Here is a 13,141-nt window from a genome sequence, read left to right as displayed (position 1 = left end):
TGATGACAAGTTTCCTCTTCAGAGCTTTTCACACAGCTGCTGAGAGACGCTTTTCTTGAGAGATGGTCTGAGACCAGAGAAGGAACAGGGTTGACTTTACTTGGCCGGCCGTGGCTCAGGAGGGAGAGCAGGTCATCCACTAATTGGAGGTTGGGTGGTTTGATTCCCTGCACCTCCAGTACGCGTTTCCACGTGTCCTCAGGCAAGATACTGAACCCCAAAAGGCCCCTGATGTATCATTGGTGTGTGAACAGGTGAATGTGGCATGTTGTACAAAGCACTTTGGGTAGTAGAAAAGTTGCTATCAATTACATCATTGTTTATTATTGAGGTTGCTTGTTATAAGTAATGGTAATAATAATAATATTGATCTTTATTTGTAGAACACTTTTCAGAATTGAAGTTACAGGGTGCAACAACATGGCAGCAAAATAAACCAAAATCATAAGACGAGTTCCGAGATGTAAGAACAAAGTTATGATAAAAAGATTAAACCAGAAATCAAAGTGTAAGAAAATGGAAAATAGAAAAAATAAAACAAAGTAAAAACTCTACCCTCCCATCCTGTTTTAAGAAGGGATTTAAAAGATGTGACTGATTTCCTGAGGCAGGTCGTAACAGATGCTCGGAGCCCCTGCCCGAAAACACCGGTCCCTTTACTCTTCTACCGGGTCTCCGGACCAAATAAGAGCCCTCTGCCTGTGGATCTCAGACTACATACTGGCTCATCAAGTGCTAAAGGGCCATGAAAGTAGCTGGAAGAAAAAAGTCCAAGAGGAGCGATCAGTGACATCTTAATATCAATTCGAAAACAGACTGGGAGTCAGGGACAGAGAATCAGAACCACCAGAACCCATCTGGAGAAACTATCACATGCAGTGTCACACTGTACAAGCATCATGTAGTTTACAGAGGATTAATGAATTATGAGTTGTAAAAGGAAAAGAACTTTATAGAAATAATAATAATAATAATAATAAATAATTACAGCTATGATATAAGTCCTGAAATAAATAAATTAGGTAATAAATAAAGAAACATAAAATAAATATAATATAAATATATAAGTAAGAAGTAAAGTAGTAAAAAAAATAGATATATATTTTTGAAATAAAAGTCTGTTTATTTATTCATTTATTTAGGCCTATTCATTTGTATTTTTAATTTATTTCATTTCTTATGGCATTCCATATAAAACAACCAGCTCATTAAACTGTTGCTGTAGTTCAGTGTCTTCTGTATGCATTAGTGAGAGGTCAGTGGTCACACTGGACAGTACAGGACTAAATACTACAGCAGTATATTCTTGTACTCAGCGTTTTTCTCCTTCACTGGATCCTTCACTTTCTGTAATAAAATCCTGTAGATGTGAGCTGATCACTCTAAGGTTTAAGCTTTACAACATCATCCTGTTGTCTTCTGTCTGCAGCTTATTCTGTAAAACTTTCATTCATTCTTATAGTTATTTTTTTGGGGCTATTTTTGCCTTTATTAGACATTAGACACAGTGAGAGAGAGAGAAAGGGAAGTCAGGGGGTGAGAGAGAGAGAGGTTGACCTGCAGCAAAGGGCCATAGCCAGGACTTGAATCCAGGCCACTGTGGTAAGGAGTGAGCCTAAAAGGTACACGCTCTACCAGGTGACCCTGGATCTTATACACCTGCTTTAAACTAACAGGACAGGTGCACAGCAGCTGATGTTTGTTTCGCTCTTGCGAGCACGAGCACCAGCTTGTCACACCTGTGTAATGTTAATTCTGTCAAGCTAAACTTCTCTTTCTTTGTCTGTGTGTGTGTGTGTGTGTGTGTGTGTGTGTGTGTCCCACAGCACTTCAGTAGAGAGCTGCAGCTGCAGAAACAAGGACAGTATCTTGGTGAGTAACAGCAGTGAGGCTTTATGTTCATGTCTCACTTATCAGTTTATTTCTTTTACCGGTTGAATCAAACACCAGGTTGATGATCAGAATGAAAAGCTGTTTTGTTTTGTATGATGCCAGTGTAGATAGTTGATTTGTCAGACTGTTGAAGATCTCACATAAACTTTCGAATGAGGACTGTGGCTTTCTTTGAACATGAGGAGTGATTGTAGCAGGAACCGTTTCAATGTGGACACGTGGCTGTTGTTTTAAGGCAGGCTTGAAAAAAATGTGGAGCTGTCCTTTAATGTGATCTCTGCTCAGCTGGAGTCTGTGTTCAACCAAAGATCATCTGTGAGAAGACAGAACCATCACTCTGTAAAATCTCTGTCTTCACTAAAATCACCAACAGGTTCATTCATATGAATATCTTACATCACAGCTCTCAGTCAGAACCTCCATTATATGGAACAAGAAGCTTGTGAATAGAGTGATGTCAGAGTCTGTGTACTACAGCTGTTATTTCAACGTGTCAGACGTTATTTAATCAGCTCTGTCACGTCGCCTGCTCTTCGGTTCATCTTCTGGTTGTAGCCGCTGGATGTCAACATCAGGCTAAAAAACTGTGGCGACAGATCAAAATTGAATCTTTGTCTGTGTGTCAGAGCCGCTGCGGTGACAGAAATTAATTTGCAGACTGTTACCACCCTGCGTGAAGCCTTCAGCGGCCCAGCTGTGTGTGGTTTCCCAGTCAGCTCAGCGAAAGCGGAGCAGGTGTGTGCTGACGGATAATAAACAGTAGATGGAGCCAGCACACTGTCTGTGACGTTCAACCACAGCGTGTCAACATGAAGACACTGAGGGGGATACACGTGATTTCAGTTGGAGTGGATCTTTTAATTTTTTTCAATGAAAAAAATATGATGATGATGATGATTTTGGTTTTTGTCGGGTCTTGTGCCAAAGAAGGATGTTCCCCTTACATGTGGATGGTAGGTCAGGGCGTCTCTGTAGCACCACAACGCTTCATTTATGGTCTGTTGTTGTGACACATCTTTCCTTTAGTAAGAAATTGCAGCTCCTGTGATTTGGATATTGCACTCGGCCATATTGAGATTTTGATACTATTTATATTAATTGTTCAGACGTAGTGGAAGTAATTTACTGATGGAGCTACATTCAGGTCCTGAGGCCAGTAACTGATGAGCTGCTGCTTTCACTTTTGTTGTATATTTACAGTCAATTGCACAATTTAACTGTGTGTTCTAAAAGCAGGCTTTACTCTACAATAGATGTTTGTGATGTTTTCTGTGTGTGGGGATTTCCGTCTCTACCTAAAGAACTTGAGTCACAATTAGAAACGTGGTGGGTGGGTGGGGGTGGGCTTCACTGTGTTTTTAGTGACAGCTGATGGTGCGCGGTTAATGATTTGTATCAAAGATCCTCCATAACAAAAGATGACGCGTTGCATGCAGCACAAATGATAACAAATGGTCAACACTTCCTGTCTCCTAAGTGGGCGTGGTCGTGATTGCTTGTTCATGTCCAAACATAACAACAATACAATACAACACTAGATACAGTTGAATTTACATCAACACAGCACAAGATCATATCAGTCTCATACTCTCTGTTTTCCCTCCAAAAACACTTCAATAATAAGAACAATTATAGTGTTATAAAGCAAAGAAATGCAAGTTTTATTTCAGTTTGAACTTTTAATTCATGGTTTCACCTTTAGGTCGCTCTAAACTTGTGCAGCAGTGAAGCCAGAACCAACAGAGAGAAGAGATCTGTGCTGTGAGATCTCAGAGTTTGTTGCTGAGACAGAGACAGGTCTCCAATAAAATTAATTTTCTCCTGATCTGTCTGAAATATGTCATTTTAATGTCAGAATGTCCTGAAGATTTGTGGCTTGTGAAAAATTGATCCAACATTTATTTCAGTGACTATGAGGCTAAAGAATCATAATGTGTGATCAGGTTCACTTCTCCCATTGGAGTGAACAGACTCAGACCTGCTGCTGGTCTCCTGAAGGGGCCGGAGGTGGAGAAACCCTCGTGACACAGATACAGGAAGTGATTGTGAGTGTACCCTCTCCTCTCTCAACTGCTTCTGCTTGTATCAGCTAATGATTGCGCTTGTTCCAGCAGACCTCTGCCAAAATGGCATTAAACAAACAAACAAAAAAAAAAACAGCGGCAGAGAGGGACACATTTACCTGTGGTTCAGGAGTCGCAGGTGAACTTGTGAAAGCCATTGCTTCAGTATGCAGTCCTGTCAGGCTTCTTCCTCCAGTCACACTGAAAAGCAGGGACAATGAAAAACACTGTCACTGAAAAAAGACAGACATGAAGATAATGATGATTGACATTGTGCACATAATAATGAAAAAAAAAATAAAGATAATACGATTATAACATTTATATAATATCTATTTTTCAGTGCCAAAATTTAATGTCAATGTTCTAGTCCCATAGGTTAACAGCTGGTTAACAGCTGGTTAACAGCTGGCAACAGTAAATAATAACAACAATAACAGTCAAACATTATAACAATATAAGAGGTGTAGTGACGATGAGCCTGTAAATAAAAGGACTGAAAAGCAAGAAAAGACTCTTGAGTAATGTGGGCTGTGATGAACACTGCAGCCTGTGGGGGGCGCTAACACGGCTGCAGACCCTCATGCTGTTCACACGCCATTGACCGAGCACGGGCTGCTTGTAGAGAGGGAAGTGATCGTCTTACATAAACAGAAACAAGGGATGAGCAGAGAAGAAAACGCTCTCAGTTAATCTGGCTCAGTGTGAAGAGAACAAAAAAAACTTCAGATGAGGAACCTTTTGTTCAAATGACCCATATTACAGAGGGGCCTCAGGGGGCCCGCGGGAGAAAAGGTCTCTCTCATGCTCTGCTTGATTATGAATGCTGCCCGGGGATATTGCTGAACTTCAGATAATTGCGGCCGAGCAGAGCCTTTGGCTTTGAGAGCCTAAACAAACTCACCTCGCTGCCGCGGCCCCACGCCGCTCTGGAGAGGCCCCTAGTACACAGGACAGGGTTTTAACACTACTCAGCTTTGTACACACACACACACACACACACACAAACACACACACACACACACACACAAGAACAGCAGAGACACTCCAGCCGTGCTGTTTGTCTGGGAGCAGTTGGACTCCGCTGAATGACTGGATGAAGGAGTGAAGATGATGATGGTCATTACAGATGATAAATATCAGCTGAATGACTGAAGCCTGCAGAGAAGACGCCTGGTGATCATGTGACATGTACAGTCTTTATTGATGGATGGATGAATTAATGGAGGAGTGATGGAGGGAGGGAGGGGAGGATAGAGTGGCTGCTGCTGAGACAGTGTGGCTCATCTGACAATACTGCAATTCCCACTCGGACCCAGACCACCAGGTGTGTTAGTGTGTGTGTGTGTGTGTGTGTGAGAGAGTGAGCTCCTGATTTGCTCATCCTCAACACACACAGTAACTCAGTTGCATTAGAAGCTGTTTTGCAGCAAACACTGATGTGACCTGGATCACACCGCATAAGAGAAAGTACACTGGAGTCCGGCAGTCTGAGACCACTCCCCCTTGGACCCCTCAGTGTGTGTAAACTATCAGCACAATAAATCTGCTGTATGTGTTTTTAGCTCTGTTCATCTTAATCAACGTAAACGTATGAACTTGAACAAAAATAAACATCTAAAACACGCAGGTAGATATTTATGATCAAATAGTGTTACCATCACCCCTGGAATTTAATAATCAGATAACCTTTACCACGAACATTAATTCATTCAATCAGCCTCCAGAAGAGCAGCTCTCTACGAACTTTATTCATTTTATCTTTTCTAATGATTTTCTCAGAAAAGACCCGTACAGACAGAACATGATCCCCAGAGGACCAATCCTAATCATTTTCATCCAGTGTATGTTTTGACAGCTTCTTGGTGAAAGGGCTTGGTAACTATTTTTTTTTTTTAAACCTTTATTTATTTTAAGAAATTTCCCTGAGAACGGTAACAATAACCAGTTCACACTGGCAACGTCACAAAGATTCAAACATGAAAGGAACTTCTGGATTGATTGTAATAGAATTGTGTGATTTGTAGCTGCACCTTGTTTTCCATGCTTTGACCGGCGGCAGCCATCTTTGTGATGTGCTGTTGTTGTCACTGATGGCGTCGACGAGAGTCGCTCCGACCCTAGTCACCGACTGTTGTATCATCTTTCTCTTTTAATGTTTCTTGAGAACGCCTCATTAAAAAAACTTCACAGTTGATCACAGAGTTGATCGGATGAACAGAGACAGAGATTCCTCCATTTATTATGTTATATGTTAATATATATATATATATATTTATTATGTTATATTATATTATATTATATCACATTACATATTGTTTTACCATACTGTGTTGTCATATCATAGTGAATGAGAAGAAAGTCTATTTTACCACTGGTGGAAGAAATAGTTGATGTATGTAAAATGTTAAAATGTTAAAACGCTGCTAGACGAAACCACTGGCTTAAACATTAAATATATAATAATAATAATAATAATAATAATAATAATAACAGGAAGTGCTTCGTCATAATTCCAGTATGTTACACTTCTGACTTTGCTCATCACTGTGGCTGATAGAAGCAAAGAAACACCAGCAGGGGGCAGGAGGTTTCCAATCTACTGTGTGTGTGTGTGTGTGTGTGTGTGTGTGTGTGTGTGTGTGTGTGTGTGTGTGTGTGTGTGTGTGCATGTGCTGCCCACAACGGGACTTCATCAGTTAATTAGTTTTTCTCCCTTATTTTTACTCTTAGTCTGCCCAATGGGGATTTCTCCTCCCTCTCTCTCTCTCTCTCTCTCTCAATCTCTCTCTCTCTCCTCTCGCTCTCTCCCTCGCTCGCGCTCTCTCTCTCTCTTCATCACTGTATCATCTATATCAGCAAATTATACTGCAGGGAAATCTTTTTTTTTTTTTTTCTTTTAAATAGCCCTCTCCCTCTCTCTCCCTCTCTCCCCTCTCTTTCTTCTCTCACTCCTTCCTTATCCATTCCTCCCTCCATAAGCCTATTCCCCTTGAAGTGTGCTGGTTATGGATGCTCAAGTTGTCGGCCTGAGACCAGGAGATTATTAGGAGGATACATGATTAAAGAAAGTCTCATTTCCTCCATGGCTGCAGACAAAACTTTGCCAGCAGACAGATTCAGACCCTTTTAGTTTCCTTAACACGTCTGTTGGCACAGCCAGACTACAGGGCAGGCTGTCGTACAATGTGCCATTAAAAGCACTGGCTGTTCTCTCTTCAACAGCCAAATGGACGAATCCTGACGTAAAGAATTCAAAGTGAAAAAGAGGCTTGATCGAGGCGTTTTTCTCTCTGTATCATATACAGCTGATATCTCGGAACCATGTGGTCTGCAGGTTTGGCTGCAGGCTCTGTGATGCTACCATCAACATGCTAACATGCTCACAATGACAACGGCTGCTGAAGTGTGTTCGCCGTCCCACTTCATGCATGTTAACGTGCTAACATTAGCTAACTAGCACATAGCATAAAGTACCGTTGATGCTGATGTCATTAGAGATTTTCAGGGTCACAAACCAAAGTATTAGACTGACAGAAATTTGAACCTGATATTTGTGTTTGGTGAAATCCACTCAGCAGAAGAGACTGTGGATGGTTGGTTTTTATATTCCCCTCAGTTACTCAGAGACTGGTAGACTAGACCAACCGGACATATTATACTATATTTTGATTGAAATTCCTCCAAACAAGTTTTTTCAGTAAATGCAGCAGCGGTGTTGAATGTGTCTTCTGTTTTCCTGGTGGGGGAAGGTCTAACTTAGCATGTGCAGTATAAGTGTCATCTCTCTAGCATGTCCCTGATTGGAGGAATAAGACTTGTTGCAACAGTCTACGGTCTCCTCTTGCAATACAAGAGGAAAATTCAGGGGTCCGCCAAAATAAGATTGATCCCAACTCCACATTGGAATCCATCTGATAGTTGCTGAAAAGTTTTAGTGTGGACTGACGCTGCCATTCAGAGCCACACAAACCTCAGATCACATTCACTAACGGCATTTTTTATTATTCCTCTGTGACTGGCGACAGTCAGAGCCGGGGGGTAAATTGTTTTCAGGTTGTCCGTCCATGCCATTCTCGTGGACACGATATCTCAGTAACACCTTCATGGAACTTCTCCAAATTTTGCACAACTGTTCACTTGGACACAAGGATGAATTGATTAGATTTTGGTGGTCAAAGGTCGAAGGTCAAGGTCAGGGTGACCTCACAAAACACTTCACACAAATGGGTCATATGTTATACGACTGTGGATAAACAGGGATGTAACCGGAAATGTTTTTAACAATCTGACTTTCTGCACACGATGACCTCGGTCCGGTCACAGTGAGGGACAGACTGTGGTTACGGTTAATGAGGCAAAGACGTACATTAATTGCGAGTCTGTGACAGGGTGTGAACTCATGCTACATGCCCATCTACGCCCTCACTTTCCTTTACACTGCAGCACTTAAAAGTTTCCTTCCTGGTAAACTTCTCATGCCTTGTCTGTACGGAAGCATGTGTTTTATTTCCTATTTGAAAACGTTGCCTTTCTTCTATTGATTTCTGTCCACACTTTGATGAATCGGGTTAAATTTATACTCGTGGAAATGGAAGAAAGATGTTTGTGTAGCATGTGAATGTGTTTGTAGCCCAGATGCTGCCATCATCTGCATATTTCTGCTCTCTTGCCCTGGCCTGTGTCCAGCAGAATACATTAGAATAGCAAAATATTAAAAAGTATTGATTTTGTCATTTATAAAATGCTGAAGTCATGTATTGATTGCTGGCTGTGTTGTACAGTGCAGAGAGTTGCTGGCTCTCTTTGTCTCTTTGGGTTTTTGGTAAAGCAGCAGTGTTTCCTGTTTCAGAGAGCGTTGTGGTCTGCAGCTCTCACACCCGATATGTGGAGCCTTGATAGAAATGTCTATCTGCTATGGCTTCTTGACTTCTTTGAGAAAATTATGAATAAACTGCAGTGATTTTATGTTCTAAAACTTTACGCAATTTGACTGCTCACACTAAATCAAGTTTCTAGCTTCATATCAATGTACAGGGAATATCATCACTGTCTCTGACTCACTCAGTTATCAGAAAAAAAACATACATACCGATACAACTGGTAAACACACTATGTAACAACTCCCATCTCACATGCACTTAGTTCCATGTGGAGGCACATTCTTACATTTTACGGAGTGAGAGTGGGTAGGGTGACGGTGTCGGGGCCGGATTATAATTGGGCCATGAATAAGGTCAGTATGAAACAGAAAAAATATATGACAACCAATCATATGTGAGCACATGGGGCTGCCTGTGGGGCTTCCACAGAGAGTTGGGATGGAACTACGGTCATGTGGCTTCCGGTCAATTGTTGTCCTGGTGGGGAATGACGGATATTTGATGTGGCCCATCCCAAAAACATTTAAATGTAAAGAAACTTTATAAAGTGCTGTATATGTGAAAGGCAACAAGATGCAACATAAAAAATAAAAATAAAAAAATTACATAATTCATCATAAAAATACATAAATACATCCAAACCACTGCAAATCCAGATAAATTGGCTATATAACATTATAAAAATGAACAGTATAGAAATCTTAGACACTATGAAAACTCATTAATTGAGAAGTGCTCATTCATGCTCCTTGGAGATGAACTTTTAAGATAAAAAAAAATATCTCAAAAGTGTATCTCCAGGGGAGATGTCCTGGTGACGACAATGAAAGTTTAACAAACACAATTTCAAATCAAAAAAATAATGATCTGCTGTAATCTTCAGACTTACTGGGGAAGTGTGAATTAAAACGAATGAAAATTAAATAATGATTAATTTATTTGAGCAGATCTACATTTTAAAAGTAGATAATATGAACCAGGTTTTAACCGTGTCATCACAGTGGTCACCTGACTAACTCCTCACTTTCAACTCTAAAGCGTCAGAAATAGCTTTTGGCCGAGTCTCCGTCACTGCAGCAGAACCACAGGAAGTCATCTCTTGATTTTTGGCTCGTGGACCCGATCAGTCGGATCAGTGTTCTAGGAGAAGAGCCAGTGCAGAGTGACCACTGAGCCCGTCGCTTTCTGCTGCAGAAGAAGAGGAAGGAAGCTTGGAGGAATGAGGAGAGGGGATCTGAGAGAGAGCTGCTGATATTTTCTCTGCAGTGACTCTCTTCAGTCTGTAATGTTGAAGTGAAGTCATCACAGGGAGAATTTATATCAGGAGCAGCAGCTGAAATGACCTCCACAAATGAATATAAGCTTTTCTGTGTGTGTGTGTGTGTGTGTGTGTGTGAGAAGGACAGACTGACTGAAAGACTGAGACTCTTTAAGGCCAAGATACAATGCACTCCATCGTTAGCAGAAAATGGACTTGCCATTGTCGTTGAAGAGCAGTTGTCAGCTTCTTTTTTTATCCCTCAGGACTGAGTGAAAGGATCCTGACTGAACGCTGAATGTTAAGTCTGTGAGATCTGCCTCCACACCACTCTTTTACAGATTCAGGCTGAAAACAACATTATAAAATAATTTGACTTTTCGGTGAAGATTTGATCATTTTCAAGTCGTCTTTATTGACAGAAGATTCCAGGACCTGTAGTGTTGGGTTAGTGGCTTCACTACTAATGATGCTCAAATCTCCAGGTCAATCTTCACATCAATCTACACGTCACTGTGTCAGATTAGACCGTCAGAGTCGTCATCTCTTGGCTGTGAGACATGGCAGATGACAGGCTGGACTCAAGCATCAACCTCCGAGGCTGAAACATAAAGCCGATACTGAAGTAGCAAAACCTGCAGTTCCTCTAATGACCACTAGAGTCTGGCTCCAACAGTGAGTGAGTCCCCATAGACTCCCATGTTAAAACGTCCAACTTTACAGCAGAAATAAACATGTTCACAGTCTGGTATGAAAAACAGTTTTGGTCTCTAGAGCTAATTTCCTCCTTCATGACACCTGTTTATATAACTCACCTGTTTACATTTTATTAAGACTTAAAGTAATGTAGAATTGAGGGGGTGGCCTCTTTGAGTGACAGGTGGGTGAGCGTATGCTTGACACAAACCGTCATGCACTGAAGTCTCAGCTCCACACACGCCCCACCTCTTTGTCCATTTTTGGATTAGCTGGGAGTTAGGGGCGGAGTCAGGCAGTGCCAAGATGGCAGGCTACGTCCATCTATGGTCGGATGCTGTTTTGTCAAATTTGCCAAATGCTTACATGAAACCAGCAACTGTCATGTTAAAACATTTCTTTAAGTTTAGTGAGAGACAGGAAGGTCAGGGAGAGAGAGAGAGAGACAGAGAGAGGATGACATGCAACAAAGGGCCACAGGTCGGACTCTAGTGATTTTTGAGATTATGTAAGAGAATGATTGACTAATAGTTACCACCTGTGGCACACACCTGCATCTGGAGACAGTGTGTGCGCTCTCATGTCAAGAGCCACTGTCGCTGTTCGCGCTGAGATTTATTGGATTGTTATTTTTTATTATTGTTTATTATCAACATGGAGCTGATGTAGCCTACGAGCGCTCACAGAGACCAGTGTGGTGTCTGACTGGACTGGACAGCAGCCGGCTGCACAGCTGAGATTTATTGGGCTGAGTTATAATTGTTTATTCGTTATAAATGAAGGTGATTTTAGATGTTGCTTACTGTTTATAGCCTATAGGCTGACTAGTTACAAAATCAAGATCTAGTTTGTACTCGCAAAATAAAGTTTGTGAAGTGGCTGCATCTGACAGATGTGACAGCAGATAGTGACGTTCCTCATCACTAAACCTTCAGACTCCCCCTCGCTCAGGTCCTGAGAATATTCTTCTTATTTTACCTCTCTACATTTCTTTTCAGTTTGTGGCAGGCTAAATCTGATGCGTGGCAACTTCTCTCTCGCTCGCTTTCTCTCTCTCTCTCTCTCTCTCTCTCTCTCTCTCTCTCTCTCTTTGTCTCTCCCACTTGCTCTCTTTCTAGATATGCATATAAAATTGTAATGTTAATTGAAAACAATAAACTGTGAAAAAAAATAGACACGCAAAAACTGCGAAATGGAATCATTGTAATAATTCCTATGGCCACAGCTGGCCACAGCTGGCCACAGCAGTCTATATGACAGCTGTGGCGGTCAGGGGAAAAAATGCTCAGAAATCAAAAACATATTTAGGAAAAGTCATGGACTTATATATATATATATTATTTATACAAAGTTATTTACATAATAAAAACTCAAACGATCTGTCAGACCGTCTTGGTGGTGCTGTTGTTAAAGGAGCTATAAGTAAGTTTCGCTCTTGCTACATAGCTAAAGTTAGCATTAGCAGCTATTTACTCACCAGTCTAGAAGAAACGTAGTGAGTTCAGAATCAAACTTCATTCCTTTGCTCACCAACAGCTGTCTCCAGAGGTGGAAACAAACACTAGTGTTAACTCTTGACTCTATCGTGTCTTTTCTTCTACTGAAGTAAGCATGCTAACTCGCTAGCCTTGGCCCATCTCATCACTTTCTGATAGCAACTCACTGTATCGTCCAGTCTGTCCTGAAGACGTAGCTGCTCAGAGGACGTACAATCACCACCACCTGCTCCTGAGAAGAACCCACATTAAGCAGCAGACTCATCAGCTGATTGCAGATCCAGAACTGATACATTTTCTGAACCATGAACTCCTCTAAGCAGCTGACTGAGGATCTGAAAATTAAGCTAACTGATGCAACAAAACAGATGAGGTCACCTCAAGCTTGTAATATTGACCGTGTGAAATGTCATTGAGAAGAGGAAGTTAAGGGGAACCAGGGAAGTCAAGACACGATCTGTAAGACCATGGAAAGATTCAGATCGAACTGAAGGTCTGAAATACAAAACCCTCATATGACTGCAGAGGAGCTGCAGGAAGGTTTAATTAGCTGACACAGGAGTGGTGGTTCTTCATGTAATGTATGAGTCATCAGAAGCAAACTTTACCTGAGACATCATCACAAAAGTAAATGTCTGAAGTCTGCAAAGCAACATCTGGACAGATGAAGTTAAAATCGAGCTCTTTGGTCACAATCACCAAAGTTTATTTTTCAGAGAAAAATATGAGAACTGCTTATATGGTTCAGGTCTGGTTTGGTTTAAGGGAGCGATGAGGTTAACATAAAAATGTATATTTTATTTAGTTTAGGGAAAGATTAAATGAAAACTGGTGGCAGGCAATGGTAGTGCA

The 13,141-nt window shown here is 41.2% G+C and overlaps 1 protein-coding gene across 2 annotated transcripts in view; it reads left to right on the top strand.

Annotated features, from left to right (window-relative positions):
• rbfox1 (RNA binding fox-1 homolog 1) overlaps nucleotides 1-13,141 on the top strand; it is a 342,107-nt gene that overhangs the window by 67,705 nt on the left and 261,261 nt on the right. Inside the window, exon 2 of one of the 2 annotated variants that reach the window (XM_056400637.1) lies at nucleotides 1,827-1,872. The exons of the other annotated variant lie outside the window; for it this stretch is intronic. The gene's annotated coding sequence lies outside the window, so the exon portion shown is untranslated. The remainder of the gene's footprint in view (nucleotides 1-1,826; nucleotides 1,873-13,141) is intronic. 2 annotated transcript variants of the gene reach the window in all.

Source organism: Seriola aureovittata, chromosome 17, assembly GCF_021018895.1.
Source record: "Seriola aureovittata isolate HTS-2021-v1 ecotype China chromosome 17, ASM2101889v1, whole genome shotgun sequence".
NCBI classification, from domain to species: Eukaryota; Metazoa; Chordata; class Actinopteri; order Carangiformes; family Carangidae; genus Seriola; species Seriola aureovittata.
Note: the sequence above shows the minus strand (reverse complement) of the source record. Positions and strands in the feature narration are given on the sequence as shown.